This window comes from Schistocerca piceifrons, chromosome X (genome assembly GCF_021461385.2).
Source record: "Schistocerca piceifrons isolate TAMUIC-IGC-003096 chromosome X, iqSchPice1.1, whole genome shotgun sequence".
NCBI lineage: Eukaryota > Metazoa > Arthropoda > Insecta > Orthoptera > Acrididae > Schistocerca > Schistocerca piceifrons.
In genome coordinates, this window is record NC_060149.1 from 102,245,455 (window position 1) to 102,267,632 (window position 22,178).

The 22,178-nt window shown below is 40.2% G+C and overlaps 1 long non-coding RNA gene across 1 annotated transcript in view; it reads left to right on the forward strand.

Moving 5' to 3' along the window:
• The window catches only part of LOC124723146, a 29,782-nt gene extending 24,159 nt beyond the window's left edge, over positions 1–5,623 (forward strand). Inside the window, exon 3 of the long non-coding RNA XR_007006519.1 lies at positions 4,942–5,623. This is a non-coding gene — a long non-coding RNA (uncharacterized LOC124723146). The remainder of the gene's footprint in view (positions 1–4,941) is intronic.
• Positions 5,624–22,178: the final 16,555 nt, after the last annotated feature.

Here is a 22,178-nt window from a genome sequence, read left to right on the forward strand (position 1 = left end):
TCTCTAAATTCAAATATCCCTCTTTTTCTAAAATGGACCCCCAGGTAGCAAAAATTGTTGATATATTTGATTTTTTCCCCTCTACGTACAGTTCATCCAGATGATTAGTAAAATATTCTGTCTGATGATGTTTAATTTGCAAATTAATCTTTCTAGGATGGATAGGATGTGTGCATGCTGTGTGCAGACATAGGAGGAACTGGCTGCAGTTTGTGAACAGCTGAATGTGCTGTTGGCTATAGTCGGCCACCTTCAGGCTGCTGCCTTGGGGTGTAGTAGTGGTACAGAATCTGGCATATCTCCTGCGACACCTCAGGTGTGACTTGTTTTTCCCATAGGCTCTAATTCCATGGCATCTCCTAATGGACCCGACATGGTGGATCCGCTCTCACAGCAGTGTGAGTGGCGGGTGGTAACATGTTCGCCATGTGCGTGGTGTACAAGCAGAGCTAGCAACATACAGCATCATTCCCAGAGGTGATTGTAGTCCTTTGGTCTGAAGCGGAACAGAGGGTCTCAATCAAAGGCTTCATTGAATAAAAAGTTCTCAGATTTCCAACCGCGTCAATTGCTTAAAACTACATGAGCTTTCGGCCAAGCACTCCTTGGCCATTGTCAAGTGGTGTGACTGTCAGTGGGCTGTTGGTGTGCCCTTATATATGCTAGCTGCTGGCTGTAACGTCACTGGTGCCTGTGACATTGCCATATATGGGCATGTTTTGAGTCGGCATTCGATGTGCCCTCTTCAACCGAGCGATCACTGGATCCCATGCAGCGCTGAGCTGCAAGCCACCGCCTCTATTCAGGGTGTTTGCGGTAATTTTTATTTCAATACCTTTCTTTATTAAACTGTCCCAGAAGCCGTTAGTGCGAGCCATGACAGAGCTATCGTCAAATTTTATGTGGTGACCGTTTTCTAACGCATGCTCAGCTAACGCAGATTTTTCTGGATAGCATAGGCGATAATATCTCTCATGTTCTTTCCTGCGATGTTCCACAGTGCGCACTGTTTGTCCGATGTACTTCTGGCTGAAACCTAAAGTAGAAGGCTCTGAGATGCTTAGCGAGTTGTGGAACATATATTGGAAAGACAGATTAGGAGCCATGGGAGTGGGAGTGTTCATTGCAGTTACCAAAAATATTGTCTCTATTGAGGTTAAAGTTGAGGTAGCAATGAAGTCATCTGGTCACGTATAAAAGGTGTAGGTGAAACTAAGTTAATTGCTGGATTTTTTACCAGCCATCCTATTCTGCTGTGACAGTTTTAGAGTCATTCAAAGAAGGTCTATGGTCAATAGCAAGTTAATGCCCAGATCAAGCAATACTAGTTGGAGGTATCTTTAACCTACCAAGTATATACTGGGATGTCTAAAGTTTAATAACAAAATTCAGCAGAGGCTGAGGAAGAAGAGGCTGTTGCACTCTAGATTCAAAAGCGGGTGCACAAATTACAACAAGAGAAGTTTAGTAGAGATTTATGCATCTGTGAAAAGATCTATGCGCTAAGCACACAACAGCTACCACCATCACACCCTAGCAAAACACCTGGCAGAGAACCCAAGAAAATTTTGCTCATATGTAACATTGCTAAGTGGTTCTAAGGCTTCTATTTAGTCCCTTATTGACCAGTCTAATGTGGCAGTTGAAGATAGCAAAACAAAAGATTAAGTTTTAAATTTCACATTCAAGAAATTGTTCACACAGGAGAACCATACAAACATACCATCATTTGACCATTGGACAGACTCCTGTATGGATGACATAGAAATAAGTATAACTGGTATACAGAAACAACTGAAATATTTGAAAACAAATAAATCACCAGGCCTGGATGAAATCCCAGTTTGATTCTACAAAGAGTATGTATGGCATTGGTCCCTTACCTAGCTTGCATTTATTATGAATCTCTCACCCAGCACAAAGTCCTAAGCAACTGGAAAATAGTGCTGGTGACTGCAGTATGTAAGAAAGGTGAAAGAACAGACTCACAAAATTACAGATCAATATCCCTAATGTCTATTTGCTGTAGAATAATGAATATATTCTCAGTTCGAATATAATAAACTTTCTTGAGACTGAGAAGCTTATGTCCACAAATAAGCATGATTTTGGAAAGCATCACTCATGCTAAACTCAGCTTGCTCTTTTCTCATGTGAGGTACTGAGAAACAAGGATGAAGGGGAACGGGCAGTTTCCATATTTCTAGATTTCCAGAAACCACTTGACACGGTGCCCCATTGCAGGCTGTTAATGAAGATATGAGCATATGGAATAAGTTCACAGATATGTAAGTGATTTGAAGACTTCTTGAATAATAGAACCCTGTATGTTGTCCTTGATGGCAAGTGTTCATCAGAGACAAGAGTATTGTCAGGAGTGCCCCAGGCAAGCATGGTAGGACCACTATTGTTCTCTATATACATAAATGAATTGGCAGACAGACTGGGCAACAATCTATGATTGTTCGCTGATGATACCATGGTGTACGGTAAGGTGTCAAAGTGGAGTGACTGTATGAAGATGCAAGATGACTTAGGCAAAATTTCCAGTTGGTGTGATGAATGGCAGCTAGCTCTAAATGTGGAAAAATGTGGGTGAGTAGGAAGAACAAACCTATGTTTCAATACAGTATTACTAGTGTCCTGCTTGACACAGTCAAGTCATTTAAATATCTGGGCATAATGTTGCAAAGCAATATGAGGTGGAAGAAGCATGTGAAAACTGTCGTAGGGAAGGCAAATCGTCGATTTCAGTTTATTGGGAGAATTTTCTGTTGCGGTGTGAAAATATTGTCTATACTTGTGTTGCAACCCTAAAGTGTGGGTGCACATATTCAAAAAGTGGACAATACATGTGCCTCCTTGGCCAGCCTAGGGAGGTGGCCCTCGCAACCTGAACAGACTGCACTGTGTCATGTGCACAATAGCTCAACATAAGCCTGGCATGCCAGGCCCCTGGCCTTACTTATATTTACTTGCTTATTGCAAGCTCACCTACAAGACTGTATACTGATGTGTTCTATAGTTATGAGATTTTGTTTGATTCTATACTTCATCCACTGTTACTGTGAATCTCTTCATGTTGAAACAGAATAAAACTTGGCTGGTTTTACTTCTGGTATTGTGTCTGTACAATGTTACACCATACCCGGTGAGATGGATGGTGTTCTACTTCATGCATTTCATTTCTTTGGTTCAATATACAGCCAACATGTCAGTGGAAGAAATTCTTCAGTCTCTTGATGAACAATGGAGCTCTCACCGACCAGAAGCATGATCTTGCCTTGTCACTAAACAATTTTTCAGTCTCTAGTTTGATGAACTGTGTCAATTACTCTCTAATTATCACTGCTAATGTACTCGTGTTGTTGAGTTCTGCCTTTGTCAAAAGTGGCTGCAACAGCTGTACAGATCTTGAGCAGCAGAACTTCATGGGCTTAGCAATCATTGCCAGTTACTGAGGCCCACCAGGAATCATATGCTGCTTCACTGTTCCAAGCAGCAGCAGTCAGCATGACAACAGCATCCTCACTCTCTTTTCATTATAATTTGTTCTTACTTTTTCTGATTTATCATTCAGTCACTGAGTGGATGCATTCCTTTTTTTTTCTTTTATTGCTGTTTCTGTTTCTTCTGACCACAATTCTGCTTTTTGCTTGTGGTTGTTTTCCTGCATGCTGAGCACCTGTGCATTGGTCACTATGTATTCATACATATCTTTTGTATCTCCTTCAAAGGATTCATCCAACATCCTCCCCATTTTTTGTAGCAAATAATGTTGTTATACTTTTATAATGTAGTTGTTGATATTTTGTAAATATTTATTGTCATCCTTCTGTGATTCATTTTTATAGCACTAACATTATGCTTTCTTATTGTTTCCCTTAGCCATAAAATTTCAGTTTTAGTAAATAGTGGTCTGATCCACAATGGGCTCCTCTATAAGCTGTTACTGCCAAGTATATTTGTGAATGTATTTGTGTTCAGAAAATGTTGACAATTTTTAGATCAGATATTTCACAAATTCCTATCTCTCATTTTCCATTGTCATTATATACTGCTTCTTCATGTTTATCTCTATTCTACATGATTCCTTGATTCCTAGTCTTGCATTTATGTCTCCCATAATAATCAGTGCCTTTCTTCCTGTAAATTTTTCTGTAGTCTCTCAGACTTGTCCAGAAACCACCTTTCTTCTGGTCTTTTGCATGAGTGAATATTCTCCAGTAATCAATTTTTCTTTATCATACTTGAATCTCTTGCTTTGTCCCTTACTGCTTTTGGTACCCCATTACAAATGTGTAATAATTGCTAGTTTTGGTCCACCCTGGGCATTTATTTCCCTGGTAAAAAGCATATCTTGCAAACATTCCCCTATCTGCCACCTGGGGAGACACCCAATGGAAGACTAATGACTCCACATGGCAGTCATTAATTATAAATAGTGTTCATAATAGGTAGTAAACTTTGAATTATTTATGCAAAGATGTATTGTCCATCTTACTGTATACTGCTTTACCAATGATGAAACCTTGTGATGTGCACCTATAGATCTATACCAGTTATCTACTTTTTCCTATGTTTCTTCATCAGTAACTCAATTTTTTTTAACATTTCTTTCCTGTCCAGATGTACCTGGCACCAAATAGTTGCCTGTCATACATAACTGCACCTGCCCCTTTCTCTGTTCCGATATTTGTGTTATCTTTGATTACATATTAAATGAGGTGAGGATAGGGGATGATCACTTGATAGAATTTACTCAAATGTGTACAGGTGACTGGTTGTTAGAAAGCCACACCATTTTATCTTCTGATGGACTGCTGTACATATATGACGAACCTTTGACTTATTTGCTTAATTTTCTGCATCCATTCCAAAATATATTATGCACTGGATGATGTATTTTGACACAAATTCATTGGATTTACATGTTTTTAGGTGCTGTGTGTTGAATACTGTATAGCAGATGAAATGCAGCATTTGAGGAAGTCTACAATAAACAGATTACCAAACTACAAGAAAGTCTAATTATCTGAATTGTTTACATGTGAATATGTAATTCTTAATAAAGAGTGATGTTGAAAATATAAATATAATAATAATAATAATAATAATAAAATATATGTATTAATAAATATTAAGATGTGAACAATGTTTCAGAGTTTACTACATCATATGAGCCAAAACTGTCATGTCATTGTTTGCTGCCAGTTGTCAGTTAGTGGAATTAGAGTAGAAATCTCTTTAAATTGAAGGTAAATGTGAAAAGATAGAGTTAAGGTTTGCACATGTTTCAAAACTACAGAAATATCAAGCCTCTTAGAAAATATAGAAATTACTGTTAAGGTATTCATCCATTCATTCAAAGGAGATCAGCACAAATTTCTGAATGAAATAAGAATAACTAAAAACTATAACTTTTGTAGCTTATTATTATCATTATTCCTATTACTTTTAATATTTGTATCTCTGAACAGTAATTACCTAGATTTAGTCATAGGTTTCTGGGAAAATTTTTGCCAATGTAGCTCATCTAACATCTTTATGTTTATTTGAACAAGTGAAATGTTTAAATGTTTATAAAAGGAAGTAATAAAGCAAAACAAGTGGAAAAAGTGAAAACTTCACAGAAATTTTCAGTTCTTGAAGTATTTACATGTCACTGTGTCTTACTATTGCTGATACTGGGTTATTCTAAGTAGGTACTCATGCAGTTACATAATATAGAATCAGAAAATTCAAAATTGAACTATTCTTATTTAATATTTTAACTTTTGCTAGTCACTCAGAAAACCTATTTTCATTTTATGCTGTATCTGTGTCTTTAGTGGAGGATTCTAATACTCTTGTGGGAAACATCAACCCGCAGTAAGTACAATAAGTACTGGTTGGTATTGAAGACATACACTTTAACACACAGTGGGATATGTATGGGACATTAGAATAGAAATTGCTCAAACAGAACACGCCAGTCCACAAGGGGGGAAGACAGAGAGTCTAAAAAACAAGATATTTGACACTTCACTGCTTTAGAGATAGATTTTAACCCTTGCCCTCCCCCCCCCCCCCCCCCCTCCCTCCCTTCCTCACAGAGTAGATTTCCTGGAATGAATGGCTATTTGTGTCACACAACTCTAGCAGTCCTAGAGCAGGTTGGTAGTAACACCAGAGAAGCTGGTTGAGTGTCAGATGCAGACTGGTCTGGTGATGGCATATTCTTGGCGGCAACATTGGCATGAACTGTAGGTACTGGGTGATGGTAGGGGCCCAACTCAGTGCATTGTCCTCTTGGAGCAGTTAGGGCAGTTTGACACATTCCAAGAAAACTGCGGTGGGTTTGTCATTAACTATCTTCATCACAATGAGTTTGTTCCATAACAGTACAGGATAAGGACCCGTGTAAGGTGCTTGCAATGGAGCATCGACAGAATCAGTATGTAACAGAACATGAGAATATGTACGTAGATCCTTGTATATGAAGATACCAGGGTCCAAATACCAGAATGCCAGAGAAGGACTTAATTTGGTTATGATATTCTTGACTTGTTGCAATAAGAATGAAGGGTCCCGCAGTGAGTGGTCATGTTCCTGTTCGAAAAATTCTGAAGGGAGTCTGAGTGATTCACAGTACATGAACTCTATTGTAGGAGCTCCAATGTTGGGTTTAGTTGCAGCATGTACCAGTAGTCCCAGTAACTTCAGTGGCACGGCAGATAGCCATGAAGAGCTATGGCACATGAGGGAACATTTTTAAAGTATGACATTCTACTATCCCATTACTTGCTGAAATACCCATAAGAGGCACTACTTCTGTGCAGCATTAGCGGAAAAAGAATTATTCAGAACCTTGTAGAGGAGTGAGAGGCCCTACCAAGTTGATAAGGATGTGTGCAAACTGTTGTGTAGGCTCACTGAAAGAACCAATAGGTTCCAGATGAGGTGCCCCACCCTAGCCATTTAGCAAATACAAATAAATAAATACAAATGTTTTATTCCATCTTTAAGCACTTTTACATGCAATTGGTGTCATAAGTGTTAACACAATAATAATAATATAAACTTGAAAAATGTCATTAACTACAATATAGTAATCCAAGATAGATACAATACATATTTATGCAACCCTTGCCAGTCTTTAGCAATGGTCTGCTATCATGTTTGATACCTGGCATTGCATATCTATTGGTCCCCATTCAGATTGTGCAATCAGCAGTGAAAGTGTGAGTCCCTGGATAGAATAGAAAACCTGTTTTGGGAAAATCATTAGAACAAATGGGGGAATTAGCATTTCAAAAGTTTCACACCACACTAAGGAATTATCCATTGGAAGGTTCTGTAGCTGCAACCCAGTGTGGTCCCTGATAAGCTCTTGTAATGCCAGACCACTGTTGTTCTCTTCTTCCTGAAGGTCCTCCTCCTCCTTTGTCTTCTTCTTCTTGCTCATCTTGATAGCATATCTAGATGTGACGCAAGGACCCAGCGCCTGTGGCTGCCCCCCACCACGCGACGCCGTGCCAATTCCTCTTGCTCCTCATTGGCACAATCAGCGCCAAGGATGCAGAGAAGCCCACATGGTCCAGTGGCTATAAAGATCCGGATGAGACGTGAAACCAACACTTCTCCTGAAGATAGCAAGTAAGAAACTAGCTGAAATGTTCCTGGAGAACAGCGCATTGCTGAGAAAGCCTGCATTCTTATATATGAACCAACAAGTGAAGTACGGACTCATTGATATTGAAGACACATACATTACTAGCACCAAATGAAAAATACGTTAAACACTCCAACAGAAATTACTCAAATGAAACTTGCCAAGAAACAAGGTGGTGAGACAGAGAGCCTAAAAACAAAGATATTTTGCACATGATTGCTTCATAGACTGTTTTTGACTAATTGTGTCACCACATTCTTAGGTAGCTGCATTAAACTAGAAGAAAACTTGTTAAGATTCTGGTGGTTCAAAAGTTTTCTTCCCTAACATTGGGCCAACAAGAGGAGGAGAGTAATAATCCAGCTCAGTCTAAAACAATGAATGTAGTATTTCAGACCAAGCATAGTGAAAATTATAATATAAATGTTAATATAAATGGAAAGACTATTAAAGAAGTAACCAGCACAAATTTTCTAGGAACTATAATATTCAAACATTTGGCATGGGGGGAACACATAGATGCGCTGTGTAAAAAGATAAACAAACAGATCTTCATCATGCATAAAAGAGCTAAGACTGTGGATGATAAAGTCCTCAGATCAATGTATTATGGACTTATCTTCCCACATTTGTCTTATTCAGTTCATACATGGGGAAGTGTACAAGCTGGCTACTTAAAAAGAATATTCACAATTCAGAAAAGGGCAGTGGGATGCATTGCAAAAATACCACCAAGACAAGACCTGTAGGCAAGCTTTTGTACACTATAATATTATGACAGTATATTCACTGTACATATACCAAAGCATAATGGCGGTAAGGTCAAGCGATAAACACCTCCTAAATAAAGATGTACACAAACACGGTACAAGAGGAAATGAAAATTACTACATGATAAACAGAAATCTAAAACTGTCTATGACTGCCCCTGAAGAAGCAGGCAAAAGGTTTTTTAATAAACTCCCCAAAATCATTAAAAAAGAAACAGACCTAAAATGTTTTAAAAATCATTTGAAACTATATCTCACAGAGAAATGTATATAAAGTTTGAGTGAATACTAAGATGGTGTTTAAATATGTTATATCATTACTGAAATGTGCCTTTAAAAATTATCATTTCTGTATGTTGTTTGGATTTGTGTGTATATATAATGTGAAACATGGAATAACTTTGTATGCTTATGGACTATTTCTGTTTAATTATTTGTTTCATTTATATATAATGAAATCAAGTTTGATGTTAACAGCCTATTGTATGACACACCCAATACTCTCAGCTGGATTTTCAGCTGGAGTCCATGGGCAAAGAATAAATAAATAAATAAATAAATAAATAAAACTTTTTGACCAGAAATTTGGCTCTGTTCAAAGAGAGTAACTTATGAGCAAGCACAATGTTTCATCCTCTCACTTTTCTCAACACCATGAACAACAACAACAACAACATGATCATAATGCTACACTATTTCAAAAATTATTTGCTGACAGCAAATTCTTTGCCATCAGCTGTGTTAGTTATAGATGTACTACCTATAAGTAACATTTGAAAATTTTTTCTGGTGTGACTTAAACCTTGATCTCCCACTTATCATGAGTCATCACCCTAACCACTTCAGCTGCTGTGTAAATACCCTGGACTGACCCAAGTCTTCATAAATCACAATGTATTCTTCCTATGACAACATAGGCCCTGTATTTATCACCCAATGCATATCAGCATTATGAACTGGATCCCTGGACAGGGAGAATAAGACTATGTGGAATCAATACCACTATTGCCATTGTTATATAGCCATCTAGGCTTGTAATACTTTACTTGCATATCTGTAAAACCGAGCGAGGTGGCGCAGTGGTTAGCACACTGGACTGGAGGACGACGGTTCAATCCCGCGTCCGGCCATCCTGATTTAGGTTTTTCGTGATTTCCCTCAATTGCTCCAGGCAAATGCCGGGATGGTTCTTTTGAAAGGACACGGCCAACTTCCTTCCCCATCCTTCCCTAATCCGATGAGACTGATGACCTCGCAGTTTGGTCTCTTCCCCCAAACAATCCAATCCAAATCCATATCTGTAAGAATGGACATTATAATGTTGGTGAGCATTAGGTACTGAATATATGAGTATGGCATAAGATATAGACAAGGTGAAGCGTTGATGCTTAAGTCAGTCCAGGGATAATGCACAGATAGCTGAAGTTGTTAAGGCAACTGCACATGATAGGTTATAAATCTGGGTTCGAGTACTGGTCCAGCACAAATTCTTATATGCCAGTAATAGGTAGTACACCTATACCTAATACAGCTGATGCTGAAGAATTTCCATTTAGTGAATAAATTTAGAATTATCTCAGACCACTGTGGATCATCAATAATGTCTTGTTCTTCAGACACCCAAGTAAGGCATTACAAGTGTAGACTGGTACATGACGATAATAACATTCATCATGGTTCCTTGCAGTTTCATTCTCCCTGAGTGGGAATAAAGTTCATAATGTTGGCAAGCAGTAGGTGATAAATATAGAGGACTATGGCACAGAATATACACAGAGTTATACATGGAGGCTTGGGTCAGTGTGGGGAACATGCATGAATAGCTGAAATGGTTATGGCAACCACTCGCGATACGTGGGAAGTCCAGGTTTGAGTACTGGTCCAGTACAAATTTTGGTATGTCACTAATAGTTAATACATCTATACCCAGTACATTTGATGTTAAAGAATTCAAGTCAGCAAATTAATTTGGAGTTATCTCATACAGCTGCAGATTGTCTTGTATGTTCTTTCAGGTATGCAAGTAAATTAATACAAGCCTAGACTAGTATACAATGATAACAGTGGTATTGATTCCTTGTAGTCTCAATCTCTCTATGCAGGAATCAAATTCCTAATGTTGGTAAGCATTACATGATAAATATAGGGACTATGGTGTAGGATGTAGACAATGTGAAATATGGGGGCTAGGTCAGTCAGTGGTGGGTGCACAGGCAGCTGATGTAGTTAGGGTGACCAGTTGTAATAAGCAGGTAACCCAGGTTTGAGTTCTGGTCTGGCACAAGTTTTAATATGTCACTAATAGGTTGTATATCTACACCTAATAAAGCTAATGTTAAAGAATTTGCAGACAGCAAATAAATTTTGAATTGTTTCATACAGATTCTGATCATATCTATTGTTTCAGACATGTAAGTAAAGCTACAATATACACTGAGGTGACAAAAGTCATGGGATAATATCATATCAGACCTCCTTTTGCTTGGCATAGTGCAACAACTCAATACAGGATGGACTCAACAAGTTGTTGGAAGTCCTCTGCAGAAATATTTAGATCTGGTGTCACTATAGCTGTCTGTAATTGCCAAAGTGTTGCCAGCACAGTATTCTGTGCACAAACTGACCACTTGAATATGTCCCATAAATGTTTGATGGGATTCATGTCAGGCAATCTGGATGGCCAAACTATTTGCTCAAATTGTCGAGAATATTCTTTAGACCAATTGATGTGGCACGGTGACATGGTGAATTGTTACACATGAAAATTCCATTGTTGTTTCAGAACATGGCATCCATGAATGGTGGCAAATGGTCTCCAAATAGCTGAACATCCATAGGCTCAGTCCATTACATGTAAACACAATCCACATCATTATGGAGGGTCATCTGCCATAACCCTTTAACACCAATTTTCACTGCACTGTAATAACAGATACTTTGATTGTACACCCCACACTAATTTCTACAGTTATGTCATGCAGTGTTTGTTAAGTGAAGGCTCTCAACCACTGCATCGTCTGTGGTGAGAGGTAATGCCAGAAATGTGGTATTCTCAGCACACTCTTGACACTGTGAAACTGAGAATATTGAATTCCCTAATCATTTACAAAATGGAATGTCCATGCATCTAGCTCCAACTAACATCCCATGTTCACAGTCTGTTAGTTCCTGTTGTTTGGCCATAATCACTTTGGAACCCTGTTCACATGAATTGTGTGAGTACAAATGACAGCTGTGCCATTGCACTGCCCTTTTCTATCTTGTGTATGCAATACTACTGCCATCTGTACATGCACATATCTCTATCCCATGACTTTTGTCACTTCAGTGTTTATCTGTTAATTTCATTCGCCATTTCATTCACCCAGTTACAAGTTTGTTGTTGTAACTCGTTTTATGTAGCTTTCCATGCTAGTTTATCCTCTGCAAACCTCTTCATCTCTGAATAACTACTTCATCCTACATCCATTTGAACCTGCTTACTATATTCATGCCTAGGTCTCTCTCTACAATATTTATTGCCTACATGTCCCTCTATTAACATATTTACTACTCTGTGAGGCCTTAGGACATATCCTGTTAACTGACCCCTTATTTTGGTCATGTTGTGTCATAAACTTTCCTTTTTCCCCCAACTCTATTCAGTCTGTCATCATTAGTTGTTTGATCTGCTCACCTAATCATCAACATTTTTCTGTAGCAGCACCTCATTTCAAAAGCTTCTATTCTTTTCTTTACTGAACTGCTTATCACATTTCACTTCTGTGCAAGTCTATACTCAAGACAATGACTCTCAGAAAAGGCTTCCCATCATGTCTCCTCTCTTCTTTACCCTGTGCTCTACCCACCACATCAAGACCTCAATAAATAATGCATGATCTCATATTTAAGAGAATATCCTCTGAAGGTGGACAGGAAGCTTAAATCCACGAACTATAAAACATCAGTGTATGTGCACAAGACCACTGGACACTTTTTTCACAGTGGTAAGGACATCATCTCAGTTTTGGAAAAGAATGGTATATATAAAACCTCTTGTATTTGTGGGAAATTCTACATAGACAAGTCTGGCAGGGCAGTATCCACCCACTTGAAGGAGTACCATTGAAGATGGAGATTTAGAAAAGGAGACTCTACTTTTGCAAACCACCTGTTTAAAGAAGTCCACAGTCACAACATGCAACATGAAGTCTTACATAACATCCACAAAGAAAGGAAGCCGAACACCCTTGAAATAATGGAATTAATAGACATATGTCCAATTGTCCATGCTTAGTACTTAATGATCAGGCATAATTCGTTTACTCACTGCTTGTAACTATAGATACCACTAGTAATGTCCTCCCAGCCACTTTGTAAATTACATTTTTTACTCACTTGGCCCATTGTTCCCTTTATTTCAGTTACCATAGTTTCACTTGCTTCATTAAAAATATTTTACATTCTATAATAACTGTTGTTTCATTATCTGTTAGACTCCTGCACTATATTGTATCTGTTTGTAATATTGGGACTTTTAAGGAGAAAATTATCTTTCTCAGTCATCCCCTTGGGACATATCACCAGATTTCACTTTATGTTGTTGACTTATTTTTTTCGTCTTAGAACAGTCTGTAATTTATTATGTTGTTTAATATATGTGTCACATATTTCACATTACCTAAATATTTTGTAACATTTCTATGGAAAGAATCCCTCTCAGTTGTTCAAGCATTAACAACTGTCAGCTTTGAAACCAACTGAGATACTCTGTAACTGTGCTATTTTAAAATTTTTCATGCCACAAAAATTTCACAGCCACACACATTTATCTTTGTACCTTAGAAAGGTGTAACAAATGAGAACTGGTTTGTAAAGAAATAAATATTGTAGAATATTACACCAGTGTTGTATGTTTTTTCATTTACAATCTAACACTTAAATTTAAATTAGACCAGTGACCTGCCCTGACTTCAGGTGAGTAGCGCTAAGAATGTACGGCCAGAAACGTGGTTTAGTGGTAATAAATTATACACAGAAACTTTCCTCATGAATCAGTCTATCTATTGGCAAAAACTGTATCATAATCCCTGCAGTAGTCCCTAAAATTAGATTTGAGATACAGAAAATCCATTGGGGAATTTTAATTCATCATAGTTCAGAAAATTAGCACAAAATATTTATAAATTAAATTCACAAATCTTCCTCATGAATCAGTCTATATAGTAGTGAAAACCATATCAAAATCCCTATAGTGGTTCCTGAGATTAACCTAAACACTGCAGAAGGGAATTTTAATTTATATATTTATAGAAGAAGATGTTAACAAGATATATCTTTTGCAGGAATGTTGTACTTGCTATTGCCAGTTTGTATTTTATATCCTCTGTACTTTGGCCATCATCAGATAATTTGCTGCCCAAATGGCAAGACTAATCTGCTACCTTTAATGTATCATTTTCTAGTCTACTTCCCTTGGCATCACGGGACTTAGTTTGACAACATTCCAAGATGTTTTACTTTTGTTTTAATTTTATAATATCCTTTCAAGACACTATCTGTTCCATTCAACTATTCTTTCAAGTCCTTTGCTGTCCGTGACATAATTACAATGTCAACAGCAGACTTAAAACTTTTTAGTTCTTCTTCCTGAACTGTAACACTCTTTTTCAGATTTCTCCTTCCATTCCTTTACTGTTTGCTCAATGCGTAGAATGTTTAAAAATATCTGTACTCAAGCCAGTACATAAGAATGGAGATATAGCCTCTCAAGATAACTATCGACCAATATCATTTGTACACATCATATCAAAAATTGATAGAATCTGCATACATAAACAGATGAGTCAATATTTTGAACATAATGATATACTTACCTCCTCACAGTATGGTTTGAGATCCAGCCTTTCTACAGTCAAAGTAGTTGAGAGTACGGTAGCAAAAATATACAATTGTTTTGAAAATAAAGATATCTGTGCAACACTGTTGGACTTCAAGAAAGCTTTTGATATGGTCTCCCAGAATATTCTCATAAAAAAGCTTTACCACTGCGGAGAGAGAGAAAATGCTCTATGCCTAATGCAGTCTCACTTGGACAGTAGAAAACAGTTAGCCTCAGACAGAGGTAGGTGTAGAGAGGGCACAACAAACAATCAGTAGAAAATTGAATAAGAATGTAGGGAAGTCAGCATAGAGAAAGAAAGTTTTGTTGTTAGGTAGTTCACATGCCAGAGGTGTAGGCCAAATTTTGCAGGACCAGTTAGGATCAGAATATCAGGTCACAAATTTTTTTAAACCAAGTGCTGGTCTGGGTCAGGTGACAGAGGATATAGGTTCACTCTGTAAAGATTTTACCAAGGAAGACACCATGGTTCTTCTGGGTGGGCCAGGCAATAGTATTGACAGAGATCCTGGGCACAATATAGAGTGTGACCTGGCAAAGATTGCATCAGCAACGAGACATACCAGTGTTTGAATTTGTGTCTTTTCTGAGACACCATGACCGACCTCATTTAAACTCTTCTGTTGGGAGAGTTAAATTGGAGTTGGAACGGCTGCTTGGGTCGGGTGCGGGGTCACATATGGATTTGGTTCCTGTCAATTCTCACCTAGCTGGCCTACACCTCAACAGGAAAAGGAAGGGTAAAGTGGCTGGGCTAATAGCAGGAAATGTAAGGAGGGCAAGTGCTGCCATGAGTGGTAATATACCAGTGGTCGTAGGTGTTGGAGCAGCACCTTTTTTAGGATAGGTAGGACAGAACAAAGTCGAGTTCTGAGAGAAGTAGATTGAAACAAACCTTCAGTTTGATAAAGAAATCAAAGAGCATATTCCTGGCACATTGGATCAGCGAACACAGCTGTTGGTTAAAAATTTAGAGCAATCAGCAGAAATTTTATTTCCACCCGATTTCATCTCGGTAAATGTGAAACGCCAACTATCTTTAGTGCATCAAAATATTCGAGGGCTCAGAAGTAAAATTAATGAACTACTTATGTGCATTGATGAATTAGAGTCATAACCCAGTTGATATAATCTGCCTCTCTGAACATCATGTGATTACTGGTACAGATATGTTAAACCTTACAGAATTTAAGTTAGCCTCCTACTTCTGTAGACAAAAGATGGAAAAAGGAGGAGTTGCCACATTTGTTAAAAACAGTTTTAAATTTAAGAATACTGACATTAATAAATTTTGCTTACAGCAGCACATGCCGGCCGCGGTGGTCTAGCGGTTCTAGGCGCTCAGTCTGGAACCGCGCGACTGCTATGGTCGCAGGTTCGAATCCTGCCTAGGGCATGGATGTGTGTGATGTCCTTAGGTTAGTTAGGTTTAAGTAGTTCTAAGTTCTAGGGGACTGATGACCACAGATGTTAAGTCCCATAGTGCTCAGAGCCATTTACAGCAGCACTTAGGAGCATGTGCAACAGAGATAGAATTTCGTAGTAGGTTCTTTATAATAGTAGCCATATACAGAGCACCTTCAGGAAATTTCGACCTGTTTATAAACGGTCTTGAAGATTTATTATCTCATCTAAAATTTAAAAAACAAAGAACTAGTGGTTGCTGGTGATTTTAATATACAGGGTGTTACAAAAAGGTACGGTCAAACTTTCAGGAAACATTCCTCACACACAAAGAAAGAAAATATGTTATGTGGACATGTGTCCGGAAACGCTTACTTTCCATGTTAGAGCTCATTTTATTACTTCTCTTCAAATCACATTAATCATGGAATGGAAACACACAGCAACAGAACTTACCAGTGTGACTTCAAACACTTTGTTACAGGAAATGTTCAAAATGTCCTCCGTTAGTGAGGATACGTGCATCCACCCTCCGTCGCATGGAATCCCTGATGCACTGATGCAGCCCTGGAGAATGGCATATTGTATCACAGTCGTCCACAATACAAGCACGAAGAGTCTCTACATTTGGTACCGGGGTTGCGTAGACAAGAGCTTTCAAATACCCCCATAAATGAAAGTCAAGAGGGTTGAGGTCAGGAGAGTGTGGAGGCCATGGAATTGGTCCGCCTCTACCAATCCATCGGTCACCGAATCTGTTGTTGAGAAGCGTACGAACACTTCGACTGAAATGTGCAGGAGCTCCATCGTGCATGAACCACATGTTGTGTCGTACTTGTAAAGGCACATGTTCTAGCAGCACAGGTAGAGTATCCCATATGAAATCATGATAACGTGGTCCATTGAGCATAGGTGGATGAACATGGGGCCCAATCAAGACATCACCAACAATGCCTGCCCAAACGTTCACAGAAAATCTTTGTTGATGACGTGATTGCACAATTGCGTGTGGATTCTCGTCAGCCCACACATGTTGATTGTGAAAATTTACAATTTGATCATGTTGGAATGAAGCCTCATCTGTAAGGAGAACATTTGCACTGAAATGAGGATTGACACATCGTTGGATGAACCATTCGCAGAAGTGTACCCGTGGAGGCCAATCAGCTGCTGATAGTGCCTGCACACGCTGTACATGGTACAGAAACAACCGGTTCTCCCGTAGCACTCTCCATACAGTGACGTGGTCAAAGTTACCTTGTACAGCAGCAACTTCTCTGACACTGACATTAGGGTTATCATGAACTGCACGAAGAATTGCCTCGTCCATTGCAGGTGTCCTCGTTGTTCTAGGTCTTCCTCAGTCGCGAGTCATAGGCTGGAATGTTCCATGCTCCCTAAGACGCCGATCAATTGCTTCAAACATCATCTTGTCGGGACACCTTCGTTCTGGAAATCTGTCTCGATACAAATGTACCGCGCCACGGCTATTGCCTCATGCTAATCCATACATCAAATGGGCATCTGCCAACTCCGCATTTGTAAACATTGCACTGACTGCAAAACCACGTTCGTGATGAACACTAACCTGTTGATGCTACGTACTGATGTGCTTAATGCTAGTACTGTAGAGCAATGAGTCGCATGTCAACACAAGCACCGAAGTCAATATTGCCTTCCTTCAATTGGGCCAACTGGTGGTGAATCGAGGAAGTACAGTATATATTGACGAAACTAAAATGAACTCTAACATGGAAATTAAGCATTTCTGGACACATGTCCACATAACATCTTTTCTTTATTTGTGTGTGAGGAATGTTTCCTGAAAGTTTGGCCGTACCTTTTTGTAACACCCTGCAGATGTCCTGAAAAAAACTTGTCAGTGAACAGTTACTGAAATCAGTTACATTGTCATTCTATTTAATTTCTACTGCAAATGTCCCAACTAGGGTATACAAATGTTCTAAGACTGCCATTGATAATATATTTATAGACAATTCTAGGCAACTAAGCCACATTACAAAACCAGTAGTAAATGGGCTATCTGACTATGACATGCAACACCTAACATTAAATTTTGAAAATTCTCAGGATAAAACATCTATCACAACTGAGTACGGAAGGCCAATAAAACAGTGAAAACTGAGAAATTTTGGAGATTGCCCAAAGAAATTAATTGGATGGATGTTTACAGCATCCAAGACACAAATGGAAAATACAAAACATTCATTAATAAAGTTAGCACCTTATTTGAAAATTGTTTTCCCCTGAAGGTAACTCAAATTAAGCTGAAGTCTAATAAGAAACCACGGATCACACAAGGGATAAAGATATCATGTGAGACAAAAAGGAAACTCTATCTGATATGCAATTGTGGCGTAGAGCGCCATAAATATCGATATTTGTTCTGTGCGTAAGTGTGCTATCTTGGAGGAGAGGGCTTTGGGCAGGATGCTGGACGCTAACGGCAGTTAGCCTCCGGACTTGTATCTGTGTGGAAGCTAAGTGTGAATAAATCTGTATCTGAGAGAATTCTAGTTGTTTACCTACAACTATTCAATATTCCCTCACTGGTGACACCGTTTTTTGTGTAATACGTGTCCGAGTTACCGCCTGAAGGTTGTTTACGCGCCTACTGCGTCGGGTTTCTCCACAATCGCGAGGGGCCTTTGTTCAGCTCCAGACAATGGCCTTTCAGCATTCACCGCCGCCCGGATTTCAGCAACATCTTTCCAGCACTCCTGCCGTCATAGTGGACATGCCGCAAGAATCTTCGGAATCCTTCAGCCAGAACATGCAGTGGAATTCATCGAGTGCCGCCAGTTTCTTCGAACTGCCAACGGTCGTGGACTCTGGCTTTGTTAGCCTAGACCTTCCCACGTGTTCTCCACAGAGTGTTGGTCGGAACATTCCTACTCCTGTGTCGAACGCACAATTCAATACAGTTCGTGGTGTCGAGCGAGGTTTTGCTACTTTGGAAAATCCAGTAGTAAATTCAAACTCTAATCAGTTCCCGCCATGTGTGTATCCCTCCGCGCCGGCTAGTGAACAGGTGTTCAATGCTCGCCAAACAGCAAATATCACACCGAGCGCGCATCCTAGTGGACGTGTGTGGGATCCTTGTGTTGCTTCTAACCAAGTCAACAATTCTGTGCTGGACAGTAATTACTCCAACATCTACAACCAGCCCCACCACTCACAGTCGAGTGAATACTGTGTGCATAACGGACATTCACCGGCGTACTTAAGCACTTGTGGCTTCTCTCCGAGCTACCACGTCAATGAGAATGCACATTTTGACTACGATCCTCACACAGTTTGAGCGTCCATTGCTTCTCAGCCGCCCCCCCCCCCCCCCCCCGGCGTCAAGTGAATTTCGCGATTCCCGCATTACGGGACGCCAATAATTCGGACTCGCTATCTTCTGCATGCTCTACTTTCGTCCGAAGTAATAGGCGCACCTCCACAGTGACTGCAGTGCCGAATCTGCCGAAATTGCCAGACTTCAAACCCGCTCACCCGGAGTTCTGGTTTAACCTGGTTGAGCAAACATTCAATGTCTGTGCTTTGGACGACGATGCACGTTTCGCCTGCCTCATGAACCATCTTCACGACCGCGTCGATTTAATTTATGATCTGGTCAAAGCACCCCCCCTAGCAGGGAAGTATGCTGTGGCGAAACAGACGGTACTGGAGCCCGCCTCTAAAACCAGGAGAGAAAATGTGTGACAGCTCATCTACGAAGAGCGTCTTGGCGACAGGTCTCCGTCCCAGCTGTGGCGGTGCATCCGTCTTCTCGTCGATGAGCAAGTTATGCCTGATGACACGCTCGCAGAAATCTGGACTGAAAAGCTGCCTTTGCCTGTCCAGACGGCAATCTCTGTGTATGAAGATTGGCCAGTAAATGAACGTTTATGCGCCGCCGACAGAGCATACTCCGCCAGGCAATGTGAGCTCCGTGCACTGCATTCTGGACGTGACCGCACTAAGACGCTTTCTGACGCCACGCCCTTGTCTGGTGCTGCTAATAACAAGTTTTTTAAACTAGCCGCCCTGCCTGCACCTTCAACTCCCCACAACGACAGTGCATCGGCCTCTGTGGAAGACTCTGGGGCACATACTCCGTCACCTAGCAACTACCCACAGGAGCACAGGCCCGCCCAACCTTACTGTTTCTTCCACGCAAGATTCGGGGAGCAAGCTCGCAAATGCCAGTCACCGTGTTCTTACCCAAACTCCAACCGCAGATAGGCTACAGTGCCACCTCCTACAATGTAAACAACGGGCACGATCCCACGTTGCACTCCGTTTCGGACAACAACAGTAAGTGTGGTCGAGTCTATGTTCACGATTTACGATCAGGTGTATGTTTTCTGGTAGACACTGGCGCAGACGTCTCTTTGCTGCCGGTTTGCCTAGCAACCAATAAAGTGCAATCACACAAAACAGTACTTCGTGCAGTGAACTTGTCTACCCTACAGTGTTCGGGTTCCACTTTGTATACAGTGAAACTTTCGCCCAAGTGCAAGCTGGAGTGGATGTTTCTAGTGTCAACAATTGAAGAACCTATTCTCGGAATTGACTTCCTCAAGCACTATCAGTAGTCACTAGATTTTGTGCAAAATACTGTGTTTTACCCCCCCCCCCCCCCCCTTAAAAAACATATTCCTTTCGCTTCGCCGAGTGACAGTTCGGCTAACACCAAAAGTGTGCTGTGCTAAGAAGTGTGTAAACCTATCCTTGGAGCTGCAATCTTGAACAAACAAGTGGCTAGAGGAGTGCGCCAAGTCTTCAAAGTTGCAGATGGAACGTACGGAAATGCTGCTGCATCTCCGCGACATACACCACAAGTTGGCCTCCACATAACAACGCCTCACGGCACTACAAGCAGACGACTCATCGGCTACAGACAAGGTCAGTCCATGCCAATCTGGTGTTCCCATGCCTGCGCACGTTAATGACAATATTGTGAACTCTGTAAACTGTATCAGCACCCCCTTTTGTAATGATAGTGTATGCCCGAGTGCTCATGCTCCTTGTGTTCCGAATGGACAATTAACTTGCCAAGCTCGTGGCAATGAACTATGGCCATCTGCTGTTTGGCCACACCCACTCATGCCTACAGCGCTCGTAGCGGCACGGCCCGCTACCAAGAACCAGTGTACCAACCTCGCCCATGTTAACCCGTGTGCAGCCTATATGCAGCCTACAAGCGGTTGGCACACCTGTACTTCCGTGCGACTGGATTCGTGATTTTCTGTCAGGAAGGTCGCAGTTCGTAGTAATAGACGGCAAATCATCGAGTAAAACTGAAGTGATATCAGGTGTTCTCCAGGGAAGCGTCCTGGGGCCTCTGCTGTTCCTGATCTATATAAATGACCTGGGTGACAATCTGAGCAGTTCTCTTAGGTTGTTCGCAGATGATGCTGTAATTTACTGTCTAATAAGGTCATCCGAAGACCAGTATCAGTTGCAAAGCGATTTAGAAAAGATTGCTGTATGGTGCGGCAGGTGGCAGTTGATGCTAAATAACAAAAAGTGTGAGGTGATCCACATGAGTTCCAAAAGAAATCTGTTGGAATTCAGTTACTTGATAAATAGTACAATTCTCAGGGCTGTCAATTCAACTAAGTACCTGGGTGTTAAAATTATGAACAACTTCAGTTGGAAAGACCACATAGATAATATTGTGGGGAAGGTGAGTCAAAGGTTGCGTTTCATTGGCAGGACATTTAGAAGATGCAACAAGTCCACTAAAGAGTCAGCTTACACTACACTCGTTTGTCCTCTGTTAGAATATTGCTGCGCAGTGTGGGATCCTTACCAGGTGGGATTGACGGAGGACATCGAAAGGGTGCAAAATAGGGCAGCTCATTTTGTATTATCACGTAATAGGGGAGAGAGTGTGGCAGGTATGATACGCGAGTTGGGATGGAAGTCATTAAAGCAAAGACGTTTTTCGTTGCGGCGAGATCTATTTACGAAATTTCAGTCACCAACTTTCTCTTCAGAATGCGAAAATATTTTGTTGAGCTCAACCTACATAGGTAGGAATGATCATCAAAGTAAAATAAGAGAAATCAGAGCTCAAACAGAAAGGTTTAGGTGTTCGTTTTTCCCGCGCGCTGTTCGGGAGTGGAATGGTAGAGAGATAGTATGATTGTGGTTTGATGAACCCTCTGCCAAGCACTTAAATGTGAATTACAGAGTCATCATGTAGATGTAGATGTAGATGTAGATTCTTTTAAGTAATTTAAAATATTATAGCTTCACTGGTAGTGCTGCAAAGTGGTTTCAGTCATATCTTACTAATAGAAAACATAGGGTGTCATTATGTAACACTTCAGCAGTAGGTAATCAGACTAGGAAGAAATTACATGTGGTGTTCCCCAAGGTTCCATACTACGTCCACTAGTTTTTCCTGTGTATATTAATGACCTGTCATCTGTTACATTACCAGATGCCAAGT